The sequence below is a fragment of the Saccoglossus kowalevskii genome, chromosome 13, assembly GCF_978046115.1.
Source record: "Saccoglossus kowalevskii chromosome 13, keSacKowa6.1, whole genome shotgun sequence".
NCBI classification, from domain to species: Eukaryota; Metazoa; Hemichordata; class Enteropneusta; family Harrimaniidae; genus Saccoglossus; species Saccoglossus kowalevskii.
In genome coordinates, this window is record NC_140653.1 from 8,145,122 (window position 1) to 8,164,444 (window position 19,323).

At 35.4% G+C, this 19,323-nt stretch overlaps 1 long non-coding RNA gene across 1 annotated transcript; it reads right to left on the reverse strand.

The window, feature by feature from the left end:
- Positions 1 to 17,759: 17,759 nt before the first annotated feature.
- On the reverse strand, positions 17,760 to 18,734 carry LOC146734947 (uncharacterized). The gene is made up of 3 exons (XR_014931298.1): positions 18,696 to 18,734; positions 18,156 to 18,197; positions 17,760 to 17,932 (listed from the first exon to the last, which is right to left on the reverse strand). It is a non-coding gene; the product is annotated as an uncharacterized LOC146734947 (long non-coding RNA).
- Positions 18,735 to 19,323: the final 589 nt, after the last annotated feature.

Sequence of the window (19,323 nt, forward strand, 5' to 3'; positions counted from 1 at the left end):
CACAGACATCGACCCCCATATGTCATTTGTGCGTCTTATATATTGTGCTTGAATTATACACACTTTTATGAAAAAAATGATTGAATTGAGACTCATTTGAATAAATTAGATAACGTTTACTTATTTGCTAATTTTCACGAGAAATCATTATACATTATGTATTTAACAAATGTGTACACCTTTGTTTTGCTCTGGGCCTCGGTCATGTCTATTGCACAATGAATGGTATATACATAGTGTTGTGCTGATTTTCAGTCGGAAGAACGGGATTTGAGAACTAGCGTACAGTAGTTGTTTAAAATGATTACAAAGTTGCTAGCTTTACTTTGGGAAACACAAATGATTGTATTTTAAAAACGTGCTATGAGAGATTGAAAAACCGAAGAAACAATCTTCACAAACGAGTCTCGAAATGTCGTAAAAAGCATATAGAGGTCATAGATCGAAACATACACGTGCAATCAGTATCGATTTTGAAACATTTCAGAACATTAAATGACCGGAAATTGGAAATAAACTCATCATTCTTCTACAGCAAAATGATCATGTGACCGGCCAGTGTAAGATGTTAAACATCATCTGTAGATGCAAGTCCTTGCATGGGATACCATCTGAGGAAATTACCTCGCGAAACTATTTGTTTTTAAATTTTGTGTCACACATTGAAATTACATATTTCAATTTGATGTGTGATATTTGATATGAACATTTTTGTACAATATCGTAAAAAATATTTAAATTTGCACGTAATGTCAATAATGTCAATGACGTTTAACGTCGTGAAAAGCGATTGGAAAGTTGGTTAAGATAGGTGAAAAACCTACATAGTCTTTCTAATAATATTGTGGTTGCGTGGCTAATGACTAGTTGAAAACTAAATATTGTCGCCGTAACAGACATAACTTCGAGAATCGCAGCTAAAATTGTGATTACTTATCGCATATACATTAATTGAATATACGCCAAAAAACAACATGTTATTAAACAAGTTCGGTTCAATACAAATAGCAAAACTTGTAAAACGTGACATGTCAGCTCTAAGTTTCTAAAAAGACATAAAATGTTATGTCCAATAATGTTTTATTTAATCATTGCCAAATTTGTATTCAACTATCATATCAAATTTGATTTTACATCTGACTATAATCATGACATTTGATTGAAATGAGATATCTTGACTCCACTCTACACCCAAAATACACGTAGAAGGGGATCCATTCTAGACTGCATGACATCAGCCTGATGATCACTTAAGTTTAATTTCTCTACATTTTGTCTACTTTCAAAACTTTCTGAATGTACTTTCACTTTAGCTGTCACAGTGAAACATGCTTCACTTTCCACTATAAATACTTTACTTTAGAAAACTTTGTCTGTTTTTGGTTGTACCTTTAATTGTCCGAATTACCACTAAATGTATTAATGCTGCATTCACAGTTAACGTTTCCCAGAGGGCGCCCTAACACTAAAATCACTCCCTATATTTTGTCATTGACAGATGTTAATTACTCTAAGAGTGACAATACGCCACTGATACATTACATAATCATCTAGTCCACATTTAAAATATCAAAATAAGTATTAAATATAATACACCGATAATATTATTACAGATAATTATGAATTTATGTGCTTTAGCTAGGTCAATACCACCAGTTATTTGTACTGAGGTTAAATACAACCAGGTTAGACCATCAAATTGGACACAACCTTAGCCAGTCTACATCTTTAGTTGTCCAATATTTCAATAGGGATTGCTATGGCTGGAAACACGAACTAGACAAAACACAGCATATATGACATTTTGACAGAAAATACTTGAGATTGCTGTTATGTATTGATACTAATTGAAAGCAACATGGTGCTTTTTACAGTGATAGTCACATGACCTTCACCTTATGATCGTCTCAGTATCTTATATTCTCGAGGCGAAGCTATGTCACTGTACCATGCATTTCTATTGGCGTTGTGCGATCTGTTGTGAAATGCTGATTGAGGAGCTGGTGAAAACTTGTAAAACTGGCCAAGAAAGTCCTAACAAATAGTCCAATATACAGTTTTCTGAGAGTTTTTGTCCTTTGTTCTCACCGCGATGGTTGCCAGAGAGTGAAAATTAATGCCAGCATGTCCACCTCCGAGAATACAAAATTGAGCTACTTGTGCATTGCAAGAAAGAAGAAACACAAAAAAACTGGACTGAGAAAACATCATTTGCATAAATATGAAAACAACAAATGCTGTTTGTACCATATATTTCATTGAGTACAAACACAATTCACAAAATGACGTAATTCCACTTCCAGCAAAACAAGTCGCATCTTGTAGAACATTGTACATCTGGAATTTTGAAATGATACCACCACGTCTGTATTTAAAATTAGAATATTACTGGTGCTATACGACAATCAAATTGGTAATGCTTGCATACTATCATACTTCAGCTTTTTTCGATGGACATTATACAGCAGCTCACACATAAAAATATATAATACAGTTGTTCACATCTAAGCAGCATTCAACATTTCTGTAACGTAGCTCTGCCCCCAAAATAGATAGATTGTTAGGTTTGCACGTGCTTTTTTAGAGGTGAATAGTACATAAAAATGCATCATTATTATAAAGAATCTTCAGACAACTATAACCCGATCTTTAGGATCCACTAGACACATTCGCTGTACTCTCCTGAGACGGTGCAACTGTTGACGCCCTGCCATGTCCCATTGGTCTCAGCTTTATCATCTCAATGTTCACTTCACTGTAATGATATGATATATTGACACCAGCTGACCACAATCATTTATAATAAAATCATAGCTGCTGATAACATACAAAATGAAGCATAACAATGAATACATGCCCGGATAAATACTACCGATATCTTATTCAATATAATAATATACACCCAGACTTGAATTGCACCACACAATGCAATACTACATCATCTACCTACACAACTAAGGACAGTTTCAGTTGGCCACCAAGATTCCCAAAAGACACATTTACTTTTTACTTCAGTGTACATTTATCATTCACTGATATACAAATTCAAAACAATACTGATAATTTTTCATTTTTGGTATGCAGATAAGATAAGGTATTAGCAAAAATATTAACAAAATGTAGATACTGATTATGCATTTGCTTCACCATTAAGACAAAGTTAATTCACAGAAAAAATGTATATGAAAATGCCCCACATTTATACTATCTAAGGTCAGAGAAAACGTCCCATGATAATATTTAACATCTAGAATTATGCATATTGCAGACAAGCAATTTATCAGAATATCGTATTTAAAAGGACATGTACAAAGGGTAGCATGCATACATCACAAAAATAAAAATGTATTAAAACCCAACTTTGTTTAAAATTAGAATAGAATACTGTCACAAAGTGTCTGCATTTTAATTATGTATTTATTCATCATAAGAAATTACGTGTTGTCTTGCTTAAGATTTTAACTGGCGGGGAGGGCTCAAGTATTGGGAAACCTTAAAATCCAGTGAGTGAATCCGGACCCCTTGTTTAACATCAAAGCCTGATGTCCAACTGAAAAGGAAACCCACGTGTACAGTCCCGAAGGTAGATTGTCAATGCTTTAACTTGTGAACTCCAGTCACTGGTCCTCTTGCCCCCTAGGGCCTTCATGACCTCCTGGTTCAAATGTCTGGTAAATGTCTTGAGGAACAGTTAAATCAGGTCCTCCTAGGCCACCTTGGCCTCGAGGTCCTTCTGGTCCTAATGGTCCCGACACATTTTCTGGTATATTTTCTTTTCTTCTGGGTTTGGAATTGGTCCGCCTCGACCACCAGGTCCATAAGGTCCCCTAGGTCCATTGGGTCCCCCTGGACCAGTAGGTCTACCAGGTCCAACTAGTCAACCTGGTCATTTCGGCCCACCAGGAACGCCTGGGCCAAGAGGGACACCTTGTCTTCCAGGTCCATTCGGTTTTCCTAAATCAGGCTGTAGTGTTTCATCTGTTGCAAGTTTCGGTCCACTTCCCTTATGGAAAGTCCTTCTACACAATAAGTACGCAATATATACCTGATAGACATTTTGTATTCGGCAACAGTACGCAAGAAAACACAGCTAAATGTATACTCATTAAGTTAGGTCTATACGCGACAGGTTCTCAAGAACCAAAGAAAATATTTGCGACTAGCCGTGTCCTGTACGCATAAATTACTCGAGAAACTTAACATTTAGGCAGTTACACACAACAGATACCCAAGAAACTTAGCTTCTATATAGATGTACACGACAGTTACCCAATAAACTTAGCTTCTGTATATAGATATACGCGACAGTTACCCAATAAACTTACCTTCTATATATATAGATATACGCGACAGTTACCCAATAAACTTACCTTCTATATATATAGATATACGCGACAGTTACCCAATAAACTTACACTCTATATATATAGATATACGCGACAGTTACCCAATATACTTAGCTTCTGTATATAGATATACGCGACAGTTACCCAATAAACTTACCTTCTATATATATAGATATACGCGACAGTTACCCAATAAACTTAGCTTCTGTATATAGATATACGCGACAGTTACCCAATAAACTTACCTTCTGTATATATAGATATACGCGACAGTTACCCAATAAACTTAGCTTCTGTATATAGATATACGCGACAGTTACCCAATAAACTTACCTTCTGTATATAGATATACGCGACAGTTACCCAATATACTTACCTTCTGTATATATAGATATACGCGACAGTTACCCAATAAACTTACCTTCTGTATATAGATATACGCGACAGTTACCCAATAAACTTACCTTCTATATATATAGATATACGCGACAGTTACCCAATATACTTAGCTTCTGTATATAGATATACGCGACAGTTACCCAATAAACTTAGCTTCTGTATATAGATATACGCGACAGTTACCCAATAAACTTACCTTCTATATATATAGATATACGCGACAGTTACCCAATAAACTTAGCTTCTGTATATAGATATACGCGACAGTTACCCAATAAACTTACCTTCTGTATATAGATATACGCGACAGTTACCCAATATACTTACCTTCTGTATATATAGATATACGCGACAGTTACCCAATATACTTACCTTCTGTATATATAGATATACGCGACAGTTACCCAATATACTTACCTTCTGTATATATAGATATACGCGACAGTTACCCAATATACTTAGCTTCTGTGTATAGATATACGCGACAGTTACCCAATAAACTTACCTTCTATATATATAGATATACGCGACAGTTACCCAATAAATTTACCTTCTGTATATAGATATACGCGACAGTTACTCAATAAACTTACCTTCTATATATATAGATATACGCGACAGTTACCCAATATACTTAGCTTCTGTATATAGATATACGCGACAGTTACCCAATAAACTTAGCTTCTGTATATAGATATACGCGACAGTTACCCAATAAACTTACCTTCTATATATATAGATATACGCGACAGTTACCCAATAAACTTACCTTCTGTATATAGATATACGCGACAGTTACCCAATATACTTACCTTCTATATATATAGATATACGCGACAGTTACCCAATAAACTTAGCTTCTGTATATAGATATACGCGACAGTTACCCAATAACTTACCTTCTGTATATATAGATATACGCGACAGTTACCCAATAAACTTAGCTTCTGTATATAGATATACGCGACAGTTACCCAATAAACTTACCTTCTGTATATAGATATACGCGACAGTTACCCAATATACTTACCTTCTGTATATATAGATATACGCGACAGTTACCCAATATACTTACCTTCTGTATATATAGATATACGCGACAGTTACCCAATATACTTAGCTTCTGTATATATAGATATACGCGACAGTTACCCAATATACTTAGCTTCTGTATATATAGATATACGCGACAGTTACCCAATATACTTACCTTCTGTATATATAGATATACGCGACAGTTACCCAATATACTTACCTTCTGTATATATAGATATACGCGACAGTTACCCAATATACTTACCTTCTGTATATATAGATATACGCGACAGTTACCCAATATACTTACCTTCTGTATATATAGATATACGCGACAGTTACCCAATATACTTACCTTCTGTATATATAGATATACGCGACAGTTACCCAATATACTTACCTTCTGTATATATAGATATACGCGACAGTTACCCAATATACTTACCTTCTGTATATATAGATATACGCGACAGTTACCCAATATACTTAGCTTCTGTGTATAGATATACACGACAGTTACCCAATAAACTTAGCTTCTGTATATAGATATACGCGACAGTTACCCAATAAACTTACCTTCTGTATATAGATATACGCGACAGTTACCCAATATACTTACCTTCTGTATATATAGATATACGCGACAGTTACCCAATATACTTACCTTCTGTATATATAGATATACGCGACAGTTACCCAATATACTTAGCTTCTGTATATATAGATATACGCGACAGTTACCCAATATACTTACCTTCTGTATATAGATATACGCGACAGTTACCCAATAAACTTACCTTCTGTATATAGATATACGCGACAGTTACCCAATATACTTACCTTCTGTATATATAGATATACGCGACAGTTACCCAATATACTTACCTTCTGTATATATAGATATACGCGACAGTTACCCAATATACTTACCTTCTGTATATATAGATATACGCGACAGTTACCCAATATACTTACCTTCTGTATATATAGATATACGCGACAGTTACCCAATATACTTACCTTCTGTATATATAGATATACGCGACAGTTACCCAATATACTTACCTTCTGTATATATAGATATACGCGACAGTTACCCAATATACTTAGCTTCTGTGTATAGATATACACGACAGTTACCCAATAAACTTAGCTTCTGTATATAGATATACGCGACAGTTACCCAATAAACTTACCTTCTATATATATAGATATACGCGACAGTTACCCAATAAACTTACCTTCTGTATATAGATATACGCGACAGTTACCCAATAAACTTACCTTCTATATATATAGATATACGCGACAGTTACCCAATATACTTAGCTTCTGTATATAGATATACGCGACAGTTACCCAATAAACTTAGCTTCTGTATATAGATATACGCGACAGTTACCCAATAAACTTACCTTCTATATATATAGATATACGCGACAGTTACCCAATAAACTTACCTTCTGTATATAGATATACGCGACAGTTACCCAATATACTTAGCTTCTGTATATAGATATACGCGACAGTTACCCAATAAACTTACCTTCTATATATATAGATATACGCGACAGTTACCCAATAAACTTAGCTTCTGTATATAGATATACGCGACAGTTACCCAATAACTTACCTTCTGTATATATAGATATACGCGACAGTTACCCAATAAACTTAGCTTCTGTATATAGATATACGCGACAGTTACCCAATAAACTTACCTTCTGTATATAGATATACGCGACAGTTACCCAATATACTTACCTTCTGTATATATAGATATACGCGACAGTTACCCAATATACTTACCTTCTGTATATATAGATATACGCGACAGTTACCCAATATACTTAGCTTCTGTATATATAGATATACGCGACAGTTACCCAATATACTTAGCTTCTGTATATAGATATACGCGACAGTTACCCAATAAACTTACCTTCTGTATATAGATATACGCGACAGTTACCCAATATACTTACCTTCTGTATATATAGATATACGCGACAGTTACCCAATATACTTACCTTCTGTATATATAGATATACGCGACAGTTACCCAATATACTTACCTTCTGTATATATAGATATACGCGACAGTTACCCAATATACTTACCTTCTGTATATATAGATATACGCGACAGTTACCCAATATACTTACCTTCTGTATATATAGATATACGCGACAGTTACCCAATATACTTACCTTCTGTATATATAGATATACGCGACAGTTACCCAATATACTTAGCTTCTGTGTATAGATATACACGACAGTTACCCAATAAACTTAGCTTCTGTATATAGATATACGCGACAGTTACCCAATAAACTTACCTTCTATATATATAGATATACGCGACAGTTACCCAATAAACTTAGCTTCTGTATATAGATATACGCGACAGTTACCCAATAAACTTAAGTTTATTGGGTAACTGTCGCGTATTTCTATATATATAGATATACGCGACAGTTACCCAATAAACTTACCTTCTGTATATATAGATATACGCGACAGTTACCCAATAAACTTAGCTTCTGTATATAGATATACGCGACAGTTACCCAATAAACTTAGCTTCTGTATATAGATATACGCGACAGTTACCCAATAAACTTACACTCTATATATATAGATATACGCGACAGTTACCCAATAAACTTACCTTCTATATATATAGATATACGCGACAGTTACCCAATAAACTTACCTTCTATATAGACATACGCGACAGCTACCCAAGAAACTTAGCTTATGCAACCTTTAAAAAAGACAACATCTAGAAGCTAATATGTGTGCATCACCTGTCCACCGACACACAAAAACATTTAATAATTATCAGTACACATATGCTCATAGTTTAACACTGAGTTAACAAGCTATTGGAATTTTCCTTTTTGTTTCATCACACACATGGAAAAGATACAAGGCAACGTTCGTGCATTCTTTCTTAATCTGATGTCAAACATTTATATTACAGAATCGTTGAATTTTTGTAATTTTTCAAATTAATGGAAAGTTTAGAAAACAGTAAGTTGGCGGAGTTGCTTGCATATTTGACCTAAGTCATTGTCATGCCAACCTCGCAGTTAAATTTCGAAAACATTAAGAAAATATCACAATAACGCACTGAAAAATCGGAGACAAACTGCTTACAAAGTTGTGAAAGGCGATTGCAAAGTTGATAGATTCATTTGGGATTGTTACCCAAACAATTATTATATTAACAAGTCCCACAGTTAAAAGTTTAAAAATGTGAATAAATATGTCGCAAATTGCCGTTATATTAGCGCAGTGAAACGCGAAGCATATAGAAGTCATAGGTCAATTCAAGAAATTATTTGTGCAAACGATAGCAATCTTAAAACATTTCTAAACATGAAATAGCCGCCAATTTGAGTAAATTTCACATGCAGCGGTGTGGTTAAGTGATCAACAAATGTCTAAAGTAAAGCACAATCTGGCGTGGGAGACACGTGCACCCTGTGTAAACAAGCTGTTGGATTTTTTAGTTTCATCGCACACATAGAAAAGATATGAGGCAACTTTCGCTCATTCTTTCTAACTATGATGTCAATCATTTGTATTAGAGATTGATGGTATTTTTGTAATTTTCTAAATTGATGAAAGTTTTCCAATTCTCCCTGATTTTCAAAGAACAAGTTCTTGATGTTGTCGGCACGTAGTGGATTTCAAGCTGTTAACACATCGCGCAAAATTGTTCAAAGTGATTTCAAAGTTGGTAGATGTATTTGTATATATGGTCTGAGTTGTTGGCATATAGAACCCTATTTATTTAAAGCGTGAAAGCAGCCTACATTAGAAGTTGTTCACATGAGCCGACTGTAAAATGTCAGAAAACAGCGTGCAAAGTTGCAAAAAATTGATTAAAAAGATGGCTGAGTTGCTTGTATATTTGACCTAAGTCATAGTCATGCCAACCCTACAGTTAAATTTCGTAAACATAAAGTAAATATATGGGAAATGCCCCATATATAAGCAGATTATCGCAATACCGAACTGACAAATCGACCACAAACTGCTTACATAGTTGTGAAAAGTGATTGCAAAGTTGGTAGATTCACTTGTGACTGTTACCTGTGATATTATATTAACAATTCCCATAGTTAAAAGTTCGAAAATGTGAATAAATATGTCGATCCACGCGATAGTCAAAAGTATCAGTGTAAGGCAATTGAGAAGGGCACCCACAGAACTCATACTGGACAAGGGGTTCTTTTACTGCTAGAATGGGGTAGACAAGACAGTAGTACTGGAAATGCAATACACATACACCAAAATATCGAGTTGAAGCGCCTGGCTTTATTACCTCTCAAATAAATTGCAAGAAATAAAGCAAAGAGAAATACAATGAATAAAGTCACTAAAATAGGGGATTGCTTAGGGAAGTGTGCATTGGTGATAACTCACAGTTCCAGGATGTAATAATGGACGACAGTCAATTATTTCTTCAACAAAACAAGGAGGAAATACAGAAGTATTGCTTGCAGAGGAACGCTAGTATTCTGGAGGACACCGCTGAAAGCAGTAGATCGAAGAGCAGTTCATACAAGTCACAAAGAATGATATGTTTGTAGCCTGTACCACTTGTCACACAATATCGTAGCAGCACACACAGGATACCAAATTGAAATGATGGACACTCAACTGTTCTGAGTCTGTCTAATTTATAGGCATGATTCGGTGACACCACCTGGGTTTCGACATGAGCCAATCAGAATGTGATCTTGCTAGCTGATGTGCCAAGTAGGCAACTCGGTAGATCATAAACATCATTTGTTATTCAAACAGCACACTTGGTAGATTCAAATTCTCTTTCCAAAGTTGTAAACACACTTTGTTATGTAAATCACAAGCACATCTGGTCCTTTCAGAGTTGAAAACAAGTATGACCTGTCAATCACCTTTATGACAGTTATCACACGGCAATGCACACCGTTTCTTCCCATGGTTCCATGCACACTTCCATTTGCAGGGTTTGAGGTAATATGACAAAAACAGTCGACAGTTGACAGTCAGCAACTTTTTAATAACTTGCAAAAGTGATTTGCAGCAGTGACATCAGATGTGGACGTACTCGAGAAATAATACAGACAACCATCAATTGTTTGGAAGACAAAATTGGTTAAAACTTGGCAAAAGACCGTTGAAAAAAAAAAGTTCTCATTCCATTGTTCAATCCAATGGTAATAAAGGATTCATCTATTTACTTGCATCCACAATGCATTACATCTACCGAGTACAATATACACAACACTTAATACGTCTAAATTTGTTTTATTCACAATAGACTCTTGTTTGATTTGCGGTAATATTAATTCTTTGGTTACTAAAACTATTTGCTGTTTTGATATGACAGTAATATTGTTTATTCTGTCACTGTATTGCATTTTTCATCACAATATTCCACATCACTTGATTTTAGGCATTCAGATCACTTCATGTAATTTCAGTTTATGCATTCAGCTAGATCATATTACAACAGTTCATGCATCCAGGTCACATTACAACACTTCATGCATTCAGGTCACATTACAACACTTCATGCATTCAGGTCACATTGCAACACTTCATGCATTCAGCTAGATCATATTACAACACTTCATGCTTTCAGGTCACATTACAACACTTCATGCATTCAGATCATTACAACAGTTCATGCATTCAGTTCACATTACAACAATTCATGCATTCAGATCATTACAACAGTTCATGCATTCAGTTCACATTACAACAATTCATGCATTCAGATATATTACAACAGTTCATGCATTCAGATATATTACAACAGTTCATGCATTCAGGTCACATTACAACGGTTCATGCATTCAGATATATTACAACAGTTCATGCATTCAGGTCACATTACAACACTTCATGCATTCAGATATATTACAACACTTCATGCATTCAGATAGATTACAACAGTTCATGCATTCAGGTCACATTACAACACTTCATGCATTCAGGTCACATTACAACACTTCATGCATTCAGATATATTACAACACTTCATGCATTCAGATAGATTACAACAGTTCATGCATTCAGGTCACATTACAACACTTCATGCATTTAGGTCACATTACAACAGTCAATGTACTCAGGTCACATTACAACAGTTCATGCATTCAGGTCACATTACAACACTTCATGCATTTAGGTCACATTACAACAGTCAATGTACTCAGGTCACATTACAACAGTTCATGCATTCAGGTCACATTACAACACTTCATACATTCAGATATATTACAACACTTCATGCATTCAGATTATTACAACAGTTCATGCATTCAGTTCACATTACAACACTTCATGCACTCAGGTCACATTACAAAATGTCATTCATGCAGGCCACATTACAACAGTTAATGCATTCAGGTCACATTACAACAGTCAATGTACTCAGGTCACATTACAACAGTTCATGCATTCAGGTCACATTACAACAGTCAATGTACTCAGGTCACATTACAACAGTTCATGCATTCAGGTCACATTACAACACTTCATACATTCAGATATATTACAACACTTCATGCATTCAGATTATTACAACAGTTCATGCATTCAGTTCACATTACAACACTTCATGCATTCAGGTCACATTACAAAATGTCATTCATTCAGGCCACATTACAACAGTTCATGCATTCAGGTCACATTACAACAGTCAAAATACTCAGGTCACATTACAACAGTTCATGTATTCAGGTTACGTTACAACACTTCATGCATTCAGGTCACATTACAACACTTCATGCATTCATGTCACATTTCAAAATGTCATGTACTCAGGTCACATTACAACAGTTCATGCATTCACGTCACATTACAACAGTTCAATCATTCAGATCAGATTACAACAGTTCATGCATTCAGGTCACATTACAACGGTTCATGCATTCAGGTTACATTACAACAGTCAATGTACTCAGATCACATTACAACAGTTCATGCATTCAGGTCACATTACAACACTTCATGCATTCAGATCATACTACAGCAGTTCATGTATTCAGGTCACATTACAACACTTCATGCATTCAGCTAGATCATATTACAACACTTCATGCATTCAGGTCACATTACAACACTTCATGCATTCAGATCATACTACAGCAGTTCATGTATTCAGGTCACATTACAACACTTCATGCATTAAGGTCACATTACAAAATGTCATGCATTCAGGTCACATTACAGCACTTCATGCATTCAGGTCACATTACAACAGTTCATTCATTCAGGTCACATTACAACAGTTCATGCATCCAGGTCACATTACAACAGTTCATGCATTCAGGTCACATTACAACAATTCATGCATTCAGGTCACATTACAACAGTTCATGCATTCAGGTCACATTACAACAGTTCGTGTACTCACGTCACATTACAGTAGTTCATGCATCCAGGTCACATTACAACAGTTCATGTATTCAGGTCACATTACAACAGTTCATGTACTCAGGTTATATTACAACAGTTCATCCACCCAGGTCACATTACAACAGTTCATCCACCCAAGTCACATTACAACAGTTCATGTACTCAGGTCACATTACAACAGTACATGTACTCAGGTCACATTACAACAGTTCATGCATTCAGGTCACATTACAGCAGTCCATGCACTCAGGTCACATTACAACAGTTCATCCACCCAGGTCACATTACAACAGTTCATCCACCCAGGTCACATTACAACAGTTAATGTACTCAGGTCACATTACAACAGTCCATGTACTCAGGTCACATTACAACAGTTCATGTACTCAGGTCACATTACAACAGTTCATGCATCCAGGTCACATTACAACAATTCATGTATTCAGGTCTCATTACAACAGTTTATGCATTCAGGTCACATTACAACAGTTCATGCATTCAAGTCACAGTACAACAGTCAATGTACTCAGGTCACATTACAACAGTTCATGCATTCAGGTTACGTTACAACACTTCATGCATTCAGGTCACATTACAAAATGTCATTTATTCAGGCCACATTACAACAGTTCATGCATTCAGGTCACATTACAACACTTCATGCATTCATGTCACATTTCAAAAGTTCATGTACTCAGGTCACATTACAACAGTTCATGCATTCACGTCACATTACAACAGTTCAATCATTCAGATCAGATTACAACAGTTCATGCATTCAGGTCACAATACAACGGTCCATGTACTCGGGTCACATTACAACAGTTCATGTACTCAGGCCACATTACAACAGTTCATGCATTCAGGTCACATTACAACACTTCATGCATTCATGTCACATTTCAAAATGTCATGTACTCAGGTCACATTACAACAGTTCATGCATTCACGTCACATTACAACAGTTCAATCATTCAGATCAGATTACAACAGTTCATGCATTCAGGTCACATTACAACGGTTCATGCATTCAGGTTACATTACAACAGTCAATGTACTCAGATCACATTACAACAGTTCATGCATTCAGGTCACATTACAACACTTCATGCATTCAGATCATACTACAGCAGTTCATGTATTCAGGTCACATTACAACACTTCATGCATTCAGCTAGATCATATTACAACACTTCATGCATTCAGGTCACATTACAACACTTCATGCATTCAGATCATACTACAGCAGTTCATGTATTCAGGTCACATTACAACACTTCATGCATTAAGGTCACATTACAAAATGTCATGCATTCAGGTCACATTACAGCACTTCATGCATTCAGGTCACATTACAACAGTTCATTCATTCAGGTCACATTACAACAGTTCATGCATCCAGGTCACATTACAACAGTTCATGCATTCAGGTCACATTACAACAATTCATGCATTCAGGTCACATTACAACAGTTCATGCATTCAGGTCACATTACAACAGTTCGTGTACTCACGTCACATTACAGTAGTTCATGCATCCAGGTCACATTACAACAGTTCATGTATTCAGGTCACATTACAACAGTTCATGTACTCAGGTTATATTACAACAGTTCATCCACCCAGGTCACATTACAACAGTTCATCCACCCAAGTCACATTACAACAGTTCATGTACTCAGGTCACATTACAACAGTACATGTACTCAGGTCACATTACAACAGTTCATGCATTCAGGTCACATTACAGCAGTCCATGCACTCAGGTCACATTACAACAGTTCATCCACCCAGGTCACATTACAACAGTTCATCCACCCAGGTCACATTACAACAGTTAATGTACTCAGGTCACATTACAACAGTCCATGTACTCAGGTCACATTACAACAGTTCATGTACTCAGGTCACATTACAACAGTTCATGCATCCAGGTCACATTACAACAATTCATGTATTCAGGTCTCATTACAACAGTTTATGCATTCAGGTCACATTACAACAGTTCATGCATTCAAGTCACAGTACAACAGTCAATGTACTCAGGTCACATTACAACAGTTCATGCATTCAGGTTACGTTACAACACTTCATGCATTCAGGTCACATTACAAAATGTCATTTATTCAGGCCACATTACAACAGTTCATGCATTCAGGTCACATTACAACACTTCATGCATTCATGTCACATTTCAAAAGTTCATGTACTCAGGTCACATTACAACAGTTCATGCATTCACGTCACATTACAACAGTTCAATCATTCAGATCAGATTACAACAGTTCATGCATTCAGGTCACAATACAACGGTCCATGTACTCGGGTCACATTACAACAGTTCATGTACTCAGGCCACATTACAACAGTTCATGCATTCAGGTCACATTACAACACTTCATGCATTCAGGTCACATTTCAAAAGTTCATGTACTCAGGTCACATTACAACACTTCATGCATTCAGGTCACATTTCAAAAGTTCATGTACTCAGGTCACATTACAACAGTTCATGCATTCACGTCACATTACAACAGTTCAATCATTCAGATCAGATTACAACAGTTCATGTATTCAGGTCACATTACAGCAGTTCATATGTTCAGGTCACATTACAACAGTTCATGTACTCAGGTCACATTATAACAGTTCAATAATTCAGGTCACATTACAAAAGTCCATGTACCCAGGTCTCATTACAACAATTCATGTACTCAGGTCACATTACAACAGTTCTATCATTAAGATCACATTACAACAGTTCATGTACTCAGGTCACATTACAACAGTTCATGCATCCAGGTTACATTACAACAGTTCATGTACTCAGGTCACATTCCAACAATTCATGAATTCAGGTCACATTAAAACAGTCCATGTACTCAGGTCACATTACAACAGTTCATGTACTCAGGTCACATTACAACAGTTCATGCATTTGGCTAAATTTCGATGAAAACGAAAAATAACTGAAAACAACATTTAACCCATTGTATTGCCGGTGTACGAAATTTAACCCAAATCTGTACAATCATCTCTGTAAAATGAACACTCAATACTCAATGGCATCCAAGTCCAAATAGAGTTGGCTCCGGCCATTCTATTAGAACGCGCTGTTCCACTACAGCGCGTTCTATTACAGAGCGATGCGCCCTCTACTGTGACTTCGATCTAACCCCGAGCGACTTACTCAACCGACGCTCGCCAGGATTTTGACGCTCGGTACGGTATGGTCCGGTTTACTTCTATATGAATGATCTCAAGCCGGTGCTGATTAGCACTTTAAATTGGGAAACTTTTAAGGGCTTCATTTTAGTATTGTTTCAATGCCCTAACATACCGACCTCAATAGTAGAGCAACTAGGGTGAAGCTAGCGAACGCTATTATAAAATCGACACAATTACAGACAATTTTGAAAATGTTTGTAGTAAAATGTTCCTTAGCACAATAAACATTGAAAACAATATAATAATTTTTCACAGTATAAATTTGGGCCTAAATTGTTCGTTTTCGATAATTTTTGCAGAAAAATGTGAATAAATGAATGAACCATGCGAAATATATAATTATCCGACACAAATACCCTACGGTGGTGATTTCAGGGCCAGAAAAAACAAAAAACACTTTAGCACCAATGTCATAGGACCACCCTATTTCGACAAACGAGTGTTGGTCGTCGTATTCGTTACGGAAAACTGTTCACAAGTGAGCGTAACCACAGACCCGATACAAATATGCTACATTCTGAGGTCAGAAAGTAAGTTTTCTGTACAAAGATTATGGAAATATATATAGTTATGGAAATATACGTAATTAACATGCGCCTTTAACTTTTAATAAATGAGCAATGCATTTTTACTATTAATAGTGTATTTCAATTTATTCAACATATCTGTATAGATAACATTTTGTACATTTCAATAACGGTGTCAACACTTATTTTCTGAACTGATTTTCTTCTGATTTACGAACAACAACGTGCATCATAGTGATTCACGTTGAGTGAAAATCTGTATATATTGTGTCTCGAAAAGGACACACAGTGATCTAATTTTTATACATGAGTTAGAGTATTGTCTGTGTCAGTCCTGTCCTGTACGAGTTTAAAGGTGCGCCGTGATAATATGGATTGAGTATTTGAAACCATTATTTTCATAAATTTCAAACTATGGCACGTTATTCTAACCTATTCTATACCTACCCCAACATGCGGAATTAGCATGGGATCACCAGCTTCGCCTGAGATTTCTTACATAATAACATTCCACCCACTGGAAAATCGAATTTTACTACTCAGTGCTCAAAATATCAAAACTTTGTACCGCTTTCGAAATGACATCTTCATGTTAGTACTAGAATTAAACACATTTGTTAAGGAAGCCAACATGCTTCATAAAAAATACCGGCTCACATTTGAATATTCCCTAACGCAAGACAACGGAAACGTTTCAATATTTCAATAAACGTAATTTTTGTCATTCCACATCAGTATTCAAATGAATTTATCAAAGGTGAAACCATTCGGTATGCTCGAACATGTAATAATCTAAACGATTTGTTACAGAAACGTGATCTATTTATTGAAAAAATGCGTGAAAGAAATTACACAGATAGTGATTTCTGTTGTAGAATAATGAGACTGATACAATGTTATGCTGTGTCAACTTTTGCTTTCTCGAACTCAGATTCGTATATTGCTTCCGTGGATACTTCTGTCCTGATTACACCTGAAATAATTAACACGGAATATAACTTAGTTAGCTAATGTAACACTGCCCTCAGTCGGCAAGATGTTCGTCAATCCACCACCTCATCGATACTTATGTAAACAATGTTAATCGTCGATTTTCCCTCGTATTCATAGGCTACACAATAAAAAAGTAAACGCAATATTCCCAAATCTTAACTCTAAGTTTTTATTATCTAAATGCGGTCATGTAAAATACTTACTCATATGTTTGATTCCTGATCTCATACGACGAGACTGTTTACCTAAACAAAAATCAGATAGTTATGGTATTGCATGGACACGTTAAGGATTGATATTGGTTGATAAATACTTATAACTACCGTGCTCTGAATGAGTATGGAATTACATGATGTGTATTAGGTCACATAAAGTAGTAACTATTTGAATGTGACATTATATTAAAAATTCTGTATCAAATAAATAGTCAAAACGACATTTAGTTTATACATTTATTATATGCAACAATGCAAAATGTGCAGTTAAGTTATATGAATGTACCTGGTAGATACAACACTCTATTAACAATTTTAACTGGAATTTATTTAATATTATGCAGATAAATGATTACAGTTAAAACACGTATAAAGAACATAAGGGTAACATAAATTATAACAATGTATCTGGCATATTAAAACATAACTCTGTATCAACCTTATTATTCTATAAAATTATATGAAATAGTCGATATATTAGTACAGAAATACTAAATTGATTGCAACTTAGATTCTAATCGTACATACTGTTACTGATTTCTGTCGATGAGCAATGTTGGTCGGCCTCAGTGTATGTAAATCCATGTTTTTCCATTGCAAGTTTAATCATTATTTCTTTTGATAATACTTGAAACATATATGCGGTTACCATCGATGGTGGGCTGTAAAAAACAATCACAATTACTAACCAATCTTACTTAAATGATAATGAAACTCAATATATAAATATGTTAACATACTGACCCATTTCTGAAAGTTTCTGTTAGTATATCATCACTCTTGCCAGAGGGTGTTCTTATCGTAGAGAATCTGTCGTACAATCTGTATAATTCAATAATTGGCATTCAATAACTTGTCCATGCTTAATGCTGAAGTTGTACTGTGAAAGTATTGCCTAATTTTTAACAGGTATCCTCTATTGACTATCGTTTGAAATAGAAGTTTTGAGGTATATCTTAAAGTTCGTGGACACTTGGATAATGTTCGTTCTTCATTTATGTTGACATGGTATTGGCGTTCATGTTGTCAATATTTCGAAATTAAACAACAAAAGCTATATTTCGTATGAAACCACTAAAGTACAAATTGTCCCCACTCTTCTGTTAGTGGGAGTGTTTCAAAGTTAAATTGCTTCGAGATTTTGGAAAATTTGATT